Raw genomic sequence first — 15,982 nt, forward strand, 5'->3', positions numbered from 1 at the left:
CTTTAGTGTATACATGTTGAGGGGCCAAGTCGTCTTCATGTCTGAAAGGTGATAACAATTACTTTTATTATCTTTACCATTAGACGCGGAAGTTGTCCGGTATTTTCATGTTTTCCTTTTATTTAGTTTTCTAACATAAATATACGTTCGGTTTATGGTTCTTGCAAAAATGCAGTTTTTGTATACAAGGTTCTGTCAGACACAAAGGATGCTTCAGTTTTATTTACCTAAGTCATACAAAAATATACGATATTGCAATAGAGGGTTGACCAAAAAAGAAAATAAGGCTTGTACAGGTAGAAAGTAGAAATTAGATGTAATAGTATGTTATGATTTTATGCATCGCTTCAAGTCTGTGTGGGGGTTTAAGTCACGCAGTGACTTTTCTGTTTATCTATTAAATGGAACGGTAAATTCGGCCAAACCGTTTTAATTTCAGATCTGTACATTCGAATGCATTCATAAGTCACATCACGTTATATAACCATTAAATAGCACGCGTTGAATCATAAAATACTATAAATGAACATCCTGCTACTTGAGAGTATTTTTATTACTTGAGCGTGGAAGTGCTTGGGTGAGATGTCTTCAAACGTTACTGAAGGTTGTTTTTAAATCCGGAAATAAATTCAATCCATACTGAATATAAAATGTTTTACTAGGCAATCGTTTTTCATTGAAATTGTCATTGTTCAATATTTCATTAACCCAACTTGGTACTGGAAATAAACTTGGCAATTTCTAAGGCAATACCCCGGGGCAATACCAGGCTCTTGCATTTATGTTATACTTTTTCCTCTCTTACGAAAAGTCTGAGATTAGTAACAAATCTTAATGAATAATTCACTGCTAATAAACTGCTTTAATGGAATAAAAACATTCTTCACAAACGTAGTTGTTCACCAACCCAGTGTTTTTTCCCAATTCGGAATAACGCTCCTTCGGATATAAACGGACCGACCACCTTTACTAGACTTATCAATTAATAGTGCCGTTATAAAAGAAAATGATGAATATGCGAAGTTGACTTAAGGACTTTAAGCAAACGGTTTTTTCGATGAAGAATGACTTGACACAAAATTTCCCTAAAAGCTTTTCAAATAAAAATATTGCGAGTTTTTCGGTCGTATGTTAGATATTATATATTATTTTAACCTTGAAGTGAGAGTATTTGTTTCACTAAGGCATGTTTATAATCAAGCAAAGAAAACAACATGGGCAAATCAATAGTACGTGCATTCCATTCTGCAAAACATTGTTGTTCATGGATATTTGAAAGTATGGAGCAAATGTATTCAAATATTACAAGATAAATTAGAACGATCGAATACCGATAATGCCTATTGTTAAATGGCGTTTATTCACTCTTTTCTTTACTCTTCTATCATTTTCATTCAGGTCTTTAAAACCTCTTTAATATCTCTTTAAAATTAAGAGATATGTGAATATATTTAGGAAGATCTGAAACATCCAGCCACCCATGTTTACTGATTAATATTGTCTTTGCTACCAGGTGAATCAATACTGTACATATTTGAAAACCTTATAAAGTAGGCGTGTTATGTTTGAACAGATTGCGATTTATAAAATGTGCACAATTTCTTGAGGATATCTTTCCTAAAACTATTTCTTTTCGTGTTATCTTAATGCAGATGCAAAAAACTGGATAACAGACTTATTACACGCCTGTTTATAACAATTCATGATACAAATCTTGCTGACTGTGTCAGCTTTAATCTATAATGTCTAGATTGGAACGAATTATTAACACTACTTTCGGGCTTTGTTTCTGTAGCATTAATAATTTATTATATACATGCGTCAATATGACAGTTGTTATTTCATATTTTTACTCAAAGCCCCACAGGTTACATTTTACATTCCGCCAACTACGATGTAAGAGTTTATAATACCTAGGGTCATCAACAAATAGGCGTCCCCGTTTGGCATTTGTGGGATGGCATGTGGGCGGTGTTGCTGTTATGATAAAAGTTATGATACGCACTTTTCATTTGATCTGCTAACGCGGTGCAAATTGTTGTACGAAGCAAATTTTCCAAGAGTCAATATTGTAACTCCGTCCCACTGACTTGCTCCCAATGCTAATATTAGTCGAAATAGAGTTAAATTGGGTCTAAATTTGATCGATAACAATAATCACAGTAAAATACTACTCACAAACAATTTTTAATGCACAACAGAAGCTTCTTACCCAATCCTTTCTAAGTTAAAATATTCACTTTCGCTAGCCGAAATTCATTAACGTTTAGTGCAATAAGAAACGTGAGATGAGTATATAGGTTACTTCTTTGACACCTTTTGCGCAATTCTTAATTATCTTATTTAGGTCTAAGTAAAAAACTGTCGATTTCAACATTGATGCATCAGAATACATGGAAGACCTGTTTTTGATGTCAATTGAAATATCATTCTTAAATTTCTGGTTAGACAGTGATTTTATGTTACAAAGTAGAACCTTTATTACCAGTGCTCAATTTTATTTCCCAAGAAACTAGTAAATGAGAAGCGACATTAATGTTTAACCCTGCAATTTCTATTACATTGGCGCTACATTCACTGTTTAGTAAAGCTTTCAAGATTATAAATGTGCTTTTTCAAATAACAGCGTTTCTTCACAAAATATTTATCTGGCCACGTAATAAAAGTAAGATCCCATCAACCCGGAAGCTTTGCTATTTTACACAGTTCTGAGTACACGGAAGTGTTATTGGGGTGTTTTCACAATGTCTCTATACTCAACTTATCCTGTGCATTCGTTCTGCTCTAAACATTCAATTTTAAAAATTAGGGCAGATAGGATTACGATCTTAGTTTTATTTATGCGTGACATGAGTGATGACAAGAGTACTTGCACGACACAGATTTTGTCTATGAAGACCCGAGCGCAAGAAGACCGTAAGTCCACTTAACCCCTCAACATGTATACACTCAAGTTGCGTATAGCTTCGTATAGCTTCGTACAGTTTGGTATTGTTTTATACATGTTCAGGTGCCAAAAAATCTTTCACAACCTTTCATGATGTTTTCACCCTGGAACATGTATTAAACATTATAAAACCCTAAGAAACTATACGTAACTTTAGTGTATACATGTTGAGGGGCCAAGTCGGTCTTCATGTCTGAAAGGTGATAACAATTATTTTTATTATCTTTACCATTAGACGCGGAAGTTGTCCGGTATTTTCATGTTTTCCTTTTATTTAGTTTTCTAACATAAATATACGTTCGGTTTATGGTTCTTGCAAAAATGCAGTTTTTGTATACAAGGTTCTGTCAGACACAAAGGATGCTTCAGTTTTATTTACCCTAAGTCATACAAAAAACATACGATATTGCAATAGAGGGTTGACCAAAAAAGAAAATAAGGCTTGTACAGGTAGAAAGTAGAAATTAGATGTAATAGTATGTTATGATTTTATGCATCGCTTCAAGTCTGTGTGGGGGTTTAAGTCAGGCAGTGACCTTTCTGTTTATCTATTAAATGGAACGGTAAATTCGGCCAAACCTTTTTAATTTCAGATCTGTACATTCGAATGCATTTATAAGTCACATCACGTTATATAACCATTAAATAACACGCGTTAAATCATAAAATACTATAAATGAACATCCTGCTACTTGAGAGTATTGTTATTACTTGAGCGTGGAAGTGCTTGGGTGAGATGTCTTCAAACGTTATTGAAGATTGTTTTTAAATCCGGAAATAAATTCAATCCATACTGAATATAAAATGTTTGACTAGGCAATCGTTTTTCATTGAAATTGTCATTGTTCAATATTTCATTAACCCAACTTGGTACTGGAAATGAACTTGGCACTTTCTAAGGCAATACCATGCACTTGCATTTATGTTATACTCTTTCCTCTCTTACGAAAAGTATGAGATTAGTAACAAATCTTAATAAATAATTCACTGCTAATAAACTGCTTTAATGGAATAAAAACATTCTGCACAAACGTAGTAGTTCACCAACCCAGTGTTTTTTCCCAATTCGGAATAACGCTCCTTCGGATATAAACGGACCGACCACCTTTACTAGACTTATCAATTAATAGTGCCGTTATAAAAGAAAATGATGAATATGCGAAGTTGACCTAAAAGCAAACGGTGTTTTCGATGAAGAATGACTTGACATAAAATTTCACTAAAAGCTTTTCAAATAAAAACATTGCGAGTTTTCCGGTCGTATCTTAGATATCATATATTATTTTAACCTTGAAGTGAGAGTATTTGTTTCACTAAGGCATGTTTATAATCAAGCAAAGAAAACAACATAGGCAAATCAATAGTACGTACATTCCATTCTGCAAAACATTGTTGTTCATGGATATTTGAAAGTATGGAGCAAATTTATTCAAATATTACAAGATAAATTAGAACGATCGAATACCGTAAATGCCTATTGTTAAATGGCGTTTATTCACTCTTTTCTTTACTCTTCTATCATTTTCATTCAGGTCTTTAAAACCTCTTTAATATCTATTTAAAATAAAGAGATAATGTGAATATATTTAGGAAGATCTGAAACATCCAGCCACCCATGTTTACTGATTAATATTCACCAGGTGAATCAATACTGTATATATTTAAAAACCTTATAAAGTAGGCGTGTTATGTTTGAACAGATTGCGATTTACAAAATGTGCACAATTTCTTGAGGATATCTTTCCTAAAACTATTTCTTTTCGTGTTATCTTAATGCAGATTCAAATAGCTGGGTTACAAGCATTAGACTTATATTACACGCCTGTTTATAACAATGATACAAATCTTGCTGACTGTGTCAGCTTTAATCTATAATGTCTAGATTGGAACGAATTATTAAAACTACTTTCGGGCTTTGTTTCTGTAGCATTAATAATTTAATATATACATGCATCAATATGACAGTTGTTATTTCACATTTTTACTCAAAGCCCCACAGGTTACATTTTACATTCCGCCAACTACGACGTAAGAGTTTATAATACCTAGGGTCATCAATAAATGGGCGCTGTACATCCAGTGGCCCCGGCCAGTGGCGTCCCCGATTGGCATTGGTGGGGATGGCATGGGGCGGTGTTGCTGTTATGATAAAAGTTATGTTACGCACTTTTCATTTGATCTGCTAACGGTGCAAAGTGTTGTACGAAGCAAATTTTCCAAGAGTCAAAATTGCAAATCCGTCCCACTGACTTGCTCCCAATGCTAATATTAGTCAAAATAGAGTTAAATTGGGTCTAAATTTAATCGATCACAATAATCACAGTAAAATACAACTCACAAAAACAATTTTTAGTGCACAACAGAAGCTTCTCACCAAAATCCTTTCTAAGCAAGTCCGAAGTTAAAATATTCACTTTCGCTAGCCAAAATTCATTAACGTTTAGTGCAATAAGAAACGTGAGATGAGTATATAGGTTACTTCTTTGACACCTTTTGCGCAATTTTTAATTATCTTAAGTACGTCTAAGTAAAAACCTAACGGCTTCAACGTTGATGCATCAGAATACAAGGAAGACCTGTTTTGATGTAAATTGAAATATCAATCTGAACAGTGTATTTCTTGTTAGACAGTGATTTTATGTTACAAAGTAGAACCTTTATTACCAGTGCTCAATTTTATTTCCCAAGAAACTAGTAAATGAGAAGCGACATTAATGTTTAACCCTTCAATTTCTATTACATTGGCGCTACATTCACTGTTTAGTAAAGCTTCAACACTTTAAATGTGCTTTTTCAAATAAAAGCGTTTCTTCACAAAATGTTTATCTGGCCACGTAATAAAAGTAAGAACCCCGCAACCCGGAAGCAGTGCCATTTCGCACAGTTCTCAGTGCACGGGTGTGTTATTGGAGTGTTTTCACAATGTCCCTATACTCAACTTATCCTGTGCATTCGTTCTGCTCTAAACTTTCAATTTTAAAAATTAGGGCAGATAGGATTACGATCTTAGTTTTATTTATGCGCGACATGAGTGATGACATGAGTACTAGCACGACACACTTTTGGTCTATATCTGGAAGGTGATGACCATTATTGTTATTATCTTTACCATTAGACGCGGAAGTTGTACGGTACTTTCATACTTTCCTTTTATTTAGGTTTCTAGCATTAAAGACCCATTCAGTGATCACAGCGCAAGTGTAAAAAAATTCAAATTATTTATAAATTGCTTAAAAGTGACGTATAAGTCATTCAAATTGTCATTGGGTATTTTTGAAATGAAAAATTTGGCAAAAAAAGAAGAAAACAGCCGTATTGACGAAGTTGAAGCCACATTCAAATACATGTAGCTAATTTATATAAATTACAGATTCATGTAAATGCCTGCATTTGTCTTGAATTCCCGGCTTTAGACTGAACCATTAGCAGGCTATGTTAGCGTATCTATGACAATGGCAAAGGTATACCAAAATCTGAATTTTGATGACTTTACGATCATAAGGATAAGCAAATCACTGCATGGGCCTTTAAGTTATTGGTGTTTTGAAAACATAAATATAAGTTCGGTTTATGGTTTTTGCAAACATACAGTTCTTGCATTCATTGGTCAGACACAAAGGATGCGCTCTTGTTTCAGTTTCATTTACCACAAATCATAAAAAGCACACGATATTGCAATGAAGAGTTGACCAAAATAGAGCTCGTACAGGTTTGACCACCTTTTTGCTTAGTTCGTTCTTTCTTTCTCATATTGTTCTTGCATACATTGGTCAGACACAAAGGATGCGCTCTTGTTTCAGTTTCATTTACCACAAATCATAAAATGCACACGATATTGCAATGAAGAGTTGACCAAAATAGAGCTCGTACAGGTTTGACCACCTTTTTGCTTAGTTCGTTCTTTCTTTCTCATATTGTTCTTGCATACATTGGTCAGAGACACAAAGGATGATGCGCTCTTGTTTCAGTTTCATTTACCACAAATCATAAAATGCACACGATATTGCAATGAAGAGTTGACCAAAATAGAGCTCGTACAGGTTTGACCACCTTTTTGCTTAGTTCGTTCTTTCTTTCTCATATTGTTCTTGCATACATTGGTCAGACACAAAGGATGCGCTCTTGTTTCAGTTTCATTTACCACAAATCATAAAATGCACACGATATTGCAATGAAGAGTTGACCAAAATAGAGCTCGTACAGGTTTGACCACCTTTTGCTTAGTTCGTTCTTTTTTCTTTCTCATATTGTTCTTGCATACATTGGTCAGACACAAAGGATGCGCTCTTGTTTCAGTTTCATTTACCACAAATCATAAAATGCACACGATATTGCAATGAAGAGCTAACCAAAATAGAGCTCGTACAGGTTTGACCACGTTTTTGCTTAGTTCGTTCTTTCTTTCTCATATTGTTCTTGCATACATTGGTCAGACACAAAGGATGCGCTCTTGTTTCAGGTTCATTTACCACAAATCATACAAAGCATACGATATTGCAATGAAGAGTTGACCAAAATAGAGCTCGTACAGTGACCACCTTTTTTGCTTAGTTCGTTCTTTCTTTCTCATATTGTGTAAGTGTTTGGTCATGACCAACGTTAACGAGTTTGATCACGGTCAAATCATTTGTCAGCGATCGTACTATATAGCAAAATGGAAAAACTCCCTTGATACTGCAAGATGTTATTACCGTTTTAATAGTAACTATGAAATTTATATCATACTTTGACCATAACCATCTAGCTTGAAATTCAATGCAACGCGCCATAGGCAACGTCAAAGGATCGAGACTACAATAATAACATGATAAACAGAGATTTTAAACAAGTTTTCTCAACAAAATGTTTGACTTACTTGATAGTTCATCCCACATCCGTGGGATTTCATCAGAAAGTGAGGTGGAGCGGTAAACACCTAGTAATAATAATAACAGTATTTTGCTGGACATAATTAAAAGGTTTAGGTTGCATGCATCGTAACATACGATATTATGCTGATCATTAGATAGAGTCCGAAAGGCGCCTATTCCTTACATGAGTAGATGTTCAACAGAATGAAAGATAAAGATAAACATTCTGCATGTTATAAATCATATCTTATGGTTACTATTACTTTCATAAATTTTCAATGATGGCATAAGATGCCATTTGAATTTAATTTAATATTAGTTCACATATTATATTTATGTCCAATTGATTGAATAATGATGAACATCACATGTATTTAAACATTTATTACTTTTAAATCTATCTGGGTGTTGGAAACATGTTAAGTCAGTCAGGGACTTTACAGCTAATGTAATGAATCTAATGAAATGCCAAATGGGGTCAAACGTTTTTCATTTCATATTGTAGATTCTAGTATATCAAGAGGTCACACCACGTTGCATCTTGAATTAATAACACGCGTTAAATCATAACAAACTATAATGAACATCCTGATACTTCAAAGTATTGACATAACTTGATCTTGGCAGACCTTGGCACGTACGTCTCGGAAATTTGATTGAAGATTTGAAAAATTCTGGGAATACTTCGATCCGCACTGCACTGTTAGTAAAATGATCGACTAAGCAATCGTTTTTTGCTTACGTATTGCCATTATTTAATATTACAGTAGCGCAACGCAACTTGGTGCTTCAAATGAAATACATCACTTTATTTATCATGTTTATAATGCAATATCAACAATATCAGACGCTTACACTTGTACTTTTCGTCTCTTACAAAAAGGCTTGAGGTTAGTAATAAATCTTATTACACAATTGATCTTCTTTAAAATACAATTCCTACGCGTATATTAAGCTGTTTCATCTAGCTTGACAACACAATAACACTTATGTATATAAGGTAAACATGGTTTGTGGTAGTTTTGTGATCAGAAGTTCCTGTCTTCCATATATATAGAATAAAGAAATCCTGTACAAACTTAACAGTTCTGATTTGCACTATTCTTAGCATCCGTCTCATATCCGGTCGCAAATATTACTCTTGGCTAGATTCACCTCATGTATGCACTTTACTAGAATTTTTCTTTATTGATGTCTTTTATGGTATTTGGAGTGCTCAAACCAGTTATCAAAGAGGGGAATTGATGATAATGAAAAGTAAGGACTTTAAGTAAACTACATCTTCGACAAACATACCTTACTAAAAATATCAGCCCAAAACTTTAGAAATAAACCATTAAACACAAATGAAAAACATTCGCGTTCCCCACTTATATCATAGATAGACTATGCTTTTTCAATGATGTGTATATCATAATTTGTAATTATTCTTGCAATTTACTATCACTATTATATTATATCACTATTATATTTATTGAATTATTTTTAATGTATATAATGATTGATGAAGAAAATATGAATGAATACATGAATTAATGTACCAACTTTTATTAGCGTAAAGTTGAATTTTGCTGTCTATCTAAAAGTTAATTGAAAGTAAAAGTCTTTGTTTCATCAGTATTAAAGGTCCATATAATCAATCAAAGAAATCAGCGTAGGTGAAATAATGATACGTGCATTCCAGTCTGCAAAATTTTATTGTGCGTGGGTAATTTAATGCAAGAATAAAGTTTATCCCAGAGACAACTATTTAGAACGACTGAGAACCGATAATAGTTATTGTTAATTGCGTTTTCAAGGCTACTTTGGAAATCAAAATCCTTAAATCGAAGCTTTTAAAATATGTACTTAAGGCAAATATCAAAGTATTTATTTCGGAGCAGGAAAGCCGATATTTGTACTTGTACTCAGGAGCATTGGATGCAAATTTTGGTGATGCGGTACTTTTTGTATGAGCATTAGTGCCTAAAACGGCCTAAAATGACGCTATAGCGCGGCCCTTTCCGGTCTTAATCTCCATTGCCTCCAAAACAACGGCATCGAATTGTGTAATAAAATGTTTACAAAATGCTAATTGAGCAAGTACGTATGCAATGCACTAGTTTTCGGGAGGGGCTATACGAAATATTTTTTAAAGTATTGTATATCACTGGTAACAATACTGTACGGTCTTTTCAAAAATAAAATATCCATCTGAAAAGGTGAGTGCGATCCGTAACAAAGGGACCGTTTAATATTTAGATTTTAAGGCAGACATGTTAAAAATTAAATTGTTGTTTTACGTAAACAGAAACAATGTTTTTCAAGCATGCTTGCCTGACCTAAATATATTATTAATAACGAGATAGAAAACCCCGGCTACATCAATGTGGCAAAAAAATGAGATCTGTATTATGTTTTAATGAATATATAAATTCTCTTGAGCGTCAATTGTAAGCGCTGCGTTCACTAGAGATGTGCTACTGACAATGATTCTTATATTAGTCTAGTTTCTCTGAGGTGTTCAGGCAGGTTCATGATGGAAGAAGCAGGAAAAATATTACGCTAGATTATGTGTTGTGATAAATCATGTCAATATCATCACGGTACTTAAAAAAGATAACATTTAAAAACTTCCATGGGCCACTTGCCGCGGGGCCACTTGTCTACAATCAGTGCAGTGTTCTTAAAACAGGACATCGGGTGGGCTTTTCTGAGGATAGTCCTCGCGGGTCTTGGATTGGCAATTAGCAGTGCTCCACACTTCAAACTTGATAACAAAGACATGTCAGTCATTTCTAATCGGAGACGCAAAATCGAAATAACAAATATTATCAGGAAAAGTACAACATGTATTAATGCCAACTAATGATTATTCTCTCATATTCTATCTATGGAAAAAATAATTATATTGACAGTATACAATGTCATCAGCATCATGTATTCTTTCGATATTATACCTGCATTACCTGGCTCAAAGGAATAGTACAAGCGTTCTTTACCTAACCACTTCAGTCGCCTCCTGTAAAATACATTTTTGATTATGTTTGTGATGTTGATACGCTGTCTATTTTCATAATTTATAATTTTAGACTCTCTCCAGAAGGTTAACTCTATTACGTGGTTTTCAGACCCAGTTTTTCCAGCTTACCTAGCGACGTAATAAAAACATGCATGACCCCACAACCCGGAAGCGTTACTGTTTCACAGTTTTCAAGACACGGAAGTGTTATTGAACTTTTTTCACCGTGTCTCTATACTCAACTTCTCTTTTACATCCGTTCTGCTCTAAACATTCAAATTTAAAATATTGCAGATATGATTACGTTATTAGTTTTATTTATGTGCGACATGCTCTCTAAATGTGAAAGAGTAAAAAATCACTCAAAAAGAGTGAAATCTCACTCTTTCAAAGAGCCATCTGAGTGACAACTCTTTTAGAGTGAAGCTCACTCTCAAGAAAGAGTGAAAAATTCACTCCGGAAAAGAGTGAATCAGAAAAGAGCATTTATTTATTTATTTATTTATTCATTTAGGCCTATTTTATATACAAGAATATCACAGCAGTTCATAACAGCTACTATGTGCTTTAAATTGTTCTGAGGCTAGGCCCCAGGTTAGGGTAGGGCCCGGTCTAGGAATATTGAACTGGTCTAAAGCTTAAGCACATACACAATGTTTCGAACTTCAGTGTGGGATGAATGATGAAAAACTATGGATTTAGTGAAGCTAATAGTCAAACTGTTCAATGGTGAGTACACTTAGGTGTAGGACATAACACTTGGCAAATACCATGTTTACGGTCACAGTCTGGAGAAGCGTGATGCGGCGTAACCTACATAAGCTTACATATGCGTACATGTAAACCGGCACTGGGCCGGTAACAAACTGCTCACATATGACTTAAGCTTACTGCCGCCGTTGTCTCCAGACCAAGTGTATACTTGCTACGAGTTATGACCTACACATAAATGTAGTCACTATTGAGTATGCTGTCTATTTCTTCATCAAATCCGCTTTCTTTTCGCCATTCATTCACACACTGTTCGCCATTTTGTTACACAAGTTCAACAAACATCGGCCGATTTTCGGCGCTTCTGATTGGCTGACAGTTTTGCGCCACTTTTGAGCGAGTGAGGCTCACTCGAAATCGCGAGTGAAATTATGTGTACTGTTTTCACTCTTTTAGAGCTAAAACCCACTCTTTTAGAGCTGACTTAAATTCACTCTGAAATTCAGAGTGGTTTTTCACTCTTTTACATTTAGAGAGTGAGTGATGACAAGATACATACTTTTGGTCTATATCTGAAAGGTGATGACCATTACCTTTATCATCTTTACCAATAGACGCGGAAGTTGTCCGGTCAATTTTACACTTTCCTTTTTTATTTTCTAGCATTAAGGCTTTAATATTTTTCCAGAAAATATAAATATAAAGTCTGTTTTGTGTTTCCGCAAAAGTACATTCGCCTTGGTATCAACGGACGTGATCAAGAAAACCTGTAGAAAGAAGGTTCTATTTTGCTTGTCCGAAGGAAATGCATTTACCTAACATGACCCAAGCAGAAAAATCGATGATTACCTCATTATGTGTGTGTGTTTTGCCTAAAGACTAGTGCCAATTAAGTGCCAATTCTATATCTGTCCCTCCAGTAATTTCAGCCATTGCGATGTCTGAACGGGTAGCTATTATCCTTGTTTTTTGGTATATAGCTTTGCCCCGAATCCCCCAAAACCATGTTGTCAACAGGTCTGTGATACCCCCTACACTGAAAATGGGGAGTAAAGAAGGGCGATATATATAAATATAGAGCCTTTCAAATTTTGATAGGGCATGCATTTCTGTTGCTTAGTACAACAGATACACAAGTTGTATAAAATGGCCCTGGCAAGTTCAACTCTTTCTTCGCCGTGGGTTCGCCACTCATATCCTGCCCATAGAAGCTGTTTTACATTCCCATTTTATACACCTGGGTGGAGCGAGACAATATATGTTAAGGGCCTAGTCTAATTACACATTACGATAACACCGCTTTGGTTCGAACCCGCAACATTGCGATCATGAGTTACAACCCGTTCCGGTGCGCCGCCGAGGACCGTAGCGTAATAAGAACTCCTTTGACTGCATGCAATAAACAATTATAAACTGGCCTCAAAAAGAAACTTATAATTTTTCACTAGGTCATATCTTGAAATCCTCTTCATAAAAATTAACAAAAATTGCACACAGGATTACTTCAATGCTCTACTCTAAACACATGTCAGTAACTAAACAGTTGTCCATTTGACACACCAGCAAAATTCACTGACACGGAACAGCTTCCTGGACCACATTCCCAGCCCAACATATTTCTTTTGCTGTCTTCCAATTATTCGCCTGTACATGAACAACAATTACACACAGGATTAGTTCAATACTCTACTCTAAACACATGTCAGTAACCAAGCAGTTGTCCAACTGACACAACAGTAAAATGCACTGACACGGAACAGCTTCCGGGGCCACATTCACAGGCGAATAATTGGAACCCAGCAAAAGAAATCTGTTGGGATGTGAATGTGATCCAGGAAGGTGTTCCATGTCAATGTATTTTGCTGTTGTGTCAGTTGGACAACTGCTTGGTTACTAACATGTGTTGAGAGTAGAGTATTGAAGTAATCCTGTGTGTAATTTTTGTTCATTTTTATAGACAGGATTTTAAGATATGACCTTGTGAAAAAGTTTCTTTTTGAGGCCAGTTTATAATTTGAAATCAACTTGAAACGCAATGCCACCAGAAGAGGCAACGATAATAAGAATTTTATTATGGAATGTAATGCAACATTACATGTTATGACAATCATTAGGCAAAAAGGTAAAAAGGTGCCAAGGCGTTGCATGCGTAGAATATAAACCTGATAGATAATCCACAAGGGAGACATTTTGCATGTTATGAATCATAATTTATGTTAATAGTCCTTTTATAAGTATACAATGATAGCCATAATATAGCCATTTGAATTCATTTCATTCACTATTAGTTTGCAATATGGAAATATGTATGTTCAATAACAACTTAATTGAATAATGCTGGATCAAATTCGTGCAATGTTTGTAATAATATGACTTTAAAAACATCACTTTCAAGTCTGTCTGGGTGTTGTCACACGTTAAGTCAGTCAGTGACTTTTCTGCTGATCTAATAAAATCAGATCTGTATATTCGACTGCACTAAGGAATCTCATCACGTTATATCTTTAAATAGCACGCGTTGAATCATAAAATAATACAAATGAACATCCTGCTACTTGAAAGTATTGATATTACTTGAGCGTGGAAGTTGTTGGGTAAAAATGTCTTGCAAACTTTATTGAAGATTGATCAATTTCCGTACTGTGCTGTTTGGAAAGTGTTTGACAATGCAGTCGGCTTCATTAAATTTTGGTGCTTTAAATAACTTTTGAAAGTATTGATATTACTTGAGCGTGGAAGTTTTTGGGTAAAATGTCTTGCAAACTTTATTGAAGATTGATCAATTTCCGTACTGTGCTGTTTGGAAAGTGTTTGACAATGCAGTCGGCTTTTCATTAAATTTTGGTGTTTTAAATAACTTTTCACTTAATAATGCTATATCAAACACTTGCATTTGTTCTTTTCCCTCTCTCATAAAAAGGCCGGGATTACTAATAACTCTTTATCTCTTTCAAACACATATACAAGATGCGTGACAAAAATGACAACATAATAACACTTATGTACGGAAGGATAACATGATTTGTGGTATAATTGTGATTGATCAAAGGTACATTGGCAGGTAATTAATTGACATGTTGAGGACAAAATTAATAACTTGATTTGTATCTGAGGAGATTTTAAGGAGGATATGGTACATTATAAGTTGTTAAAAACCTTTCTCATATTTAATTTACCACATAGATTAAACTTTATTTCTCCGTCTCGAATATGATTTCGGAAGGATTTCCAAACCTCTTTCTTAAAGCTTCTTGGATGAGAAGATGATAGAGGGCGGGTATTGAACTGAAGGCCTATAGATAATAACATCACTGCTTTTCTCCATCTGACTTATTAGCTCAGTTGGTAGAGCATCGGTCCGGTGATCCGAAGGTCCCAGGTTCAAATCCTGGATAGTCAGTGAAATTTTTTCACTGGCGGTCATTTATGTATGTGTTGACTTGTGTTAAAAACCTTTCTCATATTATAAGTTGTTGTTTTATGTAAACAAAAGTAAAGCTGCTTGAGCTGGGTTAATTGACTTACATGTTACCAATAATAATATAAAATACCGATCGCATCCATGTAAAAAATAAATCACTTAAAAGTAAATATAATAGTTTTTCATTGAACATCAAGTCCGCTCCATTAGATCGACCAATAATTCAAATACGATTGGTGACAAAGCATGCAAAGACTTAGAGAACACCTACTAATTAACTTCATGTATATAGTATAATAGAATAATGAGAATAAAGCATCATTATTATGATGAGGATGCCCTCACATTTCCCCCAAAATTACACGATTATAATGAACTTTAAATGAACTAAAATACGCTACATAAACCAAACTCAAAAGCAATACCGGTATTGCTTTAATGGACTTAAAATGTATCTCGAGCATCACTTTCTATAGCGCTACATTCACGTAAACGGGCAGATTCACTAGAATGTGCTACTGACAATGATTTTAATATTAGTCTAGTTTCTTTGAGGTGACCAGGCACGTCTATGCAGGTAGGTAGAAAAAATATTGTATGTAATATGGCAAATCATGTAAATATCATGGTCCGAAACGATATTTTTGTCAACTTTCATGGGCTACTTGTCTTCACAAAGTGTGGTATTCTTAAGTTAAGCACTTGAGCGTGGTTTTCTCGATGTCAGAGTATTTACCATGTCATTTCATTACTGCATTTGAATTATTGGCGCAGATCTAGATGCGGTGGATGACGCAAATCTCGCAGCCATTTCCGATCACGGAAGCCCTGGTATCATAGAAGAACAGCGCTTAACACCGTTTTACAGGTTAAAGAAATCTATAAAAACTTTCAACAAAATATATTATATTTAGATATGAATTATAGCAAAACTGTGTGTATAAAAAAGACAGGAAATAGGACAAGTAAATCAAACACGGTCCATTTGTAAATCAGTATAAAATGTTATATAAATATCCCGATAACATCCGCAATAAACACGGTATTGGATT

At 34.6% G+C, this 15,982-nt stretch overlaps 1 protein-coding gene and 1 non-coding gene across 4 annotated transcripts in view; one reads left to right on the top strand and one right to left on the bottom strand.

The window, feature by feature from the left end:
- LOC140159373 (QRFP-like peptide receptor) overlaps nt 1-15,982 on the bottom strand; it is a 214,301-nt gene that overhangs the window by 91,778 nt on the left and 106,541 nt on the right. The gene's annotated exons all lie outside the window — the stretch shown is intronic.
- Trnat-ggu (transfer RNA threonine (anticodon GGU)) lies at nt 14,836-14,909 on the top strand. Its single transcript has one exon. It is a non-coding gene; the product is annotated as a tRNA-Thr (tRNA).

This window comes from Amphiura filiformis, chromosome 8 (genome assembly GCF_039555335.1).
Source record: "Amphiura filiformis chromosome 8, Afil_fr2py, whole genome shotgun sequence".
Classification (NCBI taxonomy): Eukaryota; Metazoa; Echinodermata; class Ophiuroidea; order Amphilepidida; family Amphiuridae; genus Amphiura; species Amphiura filiformis.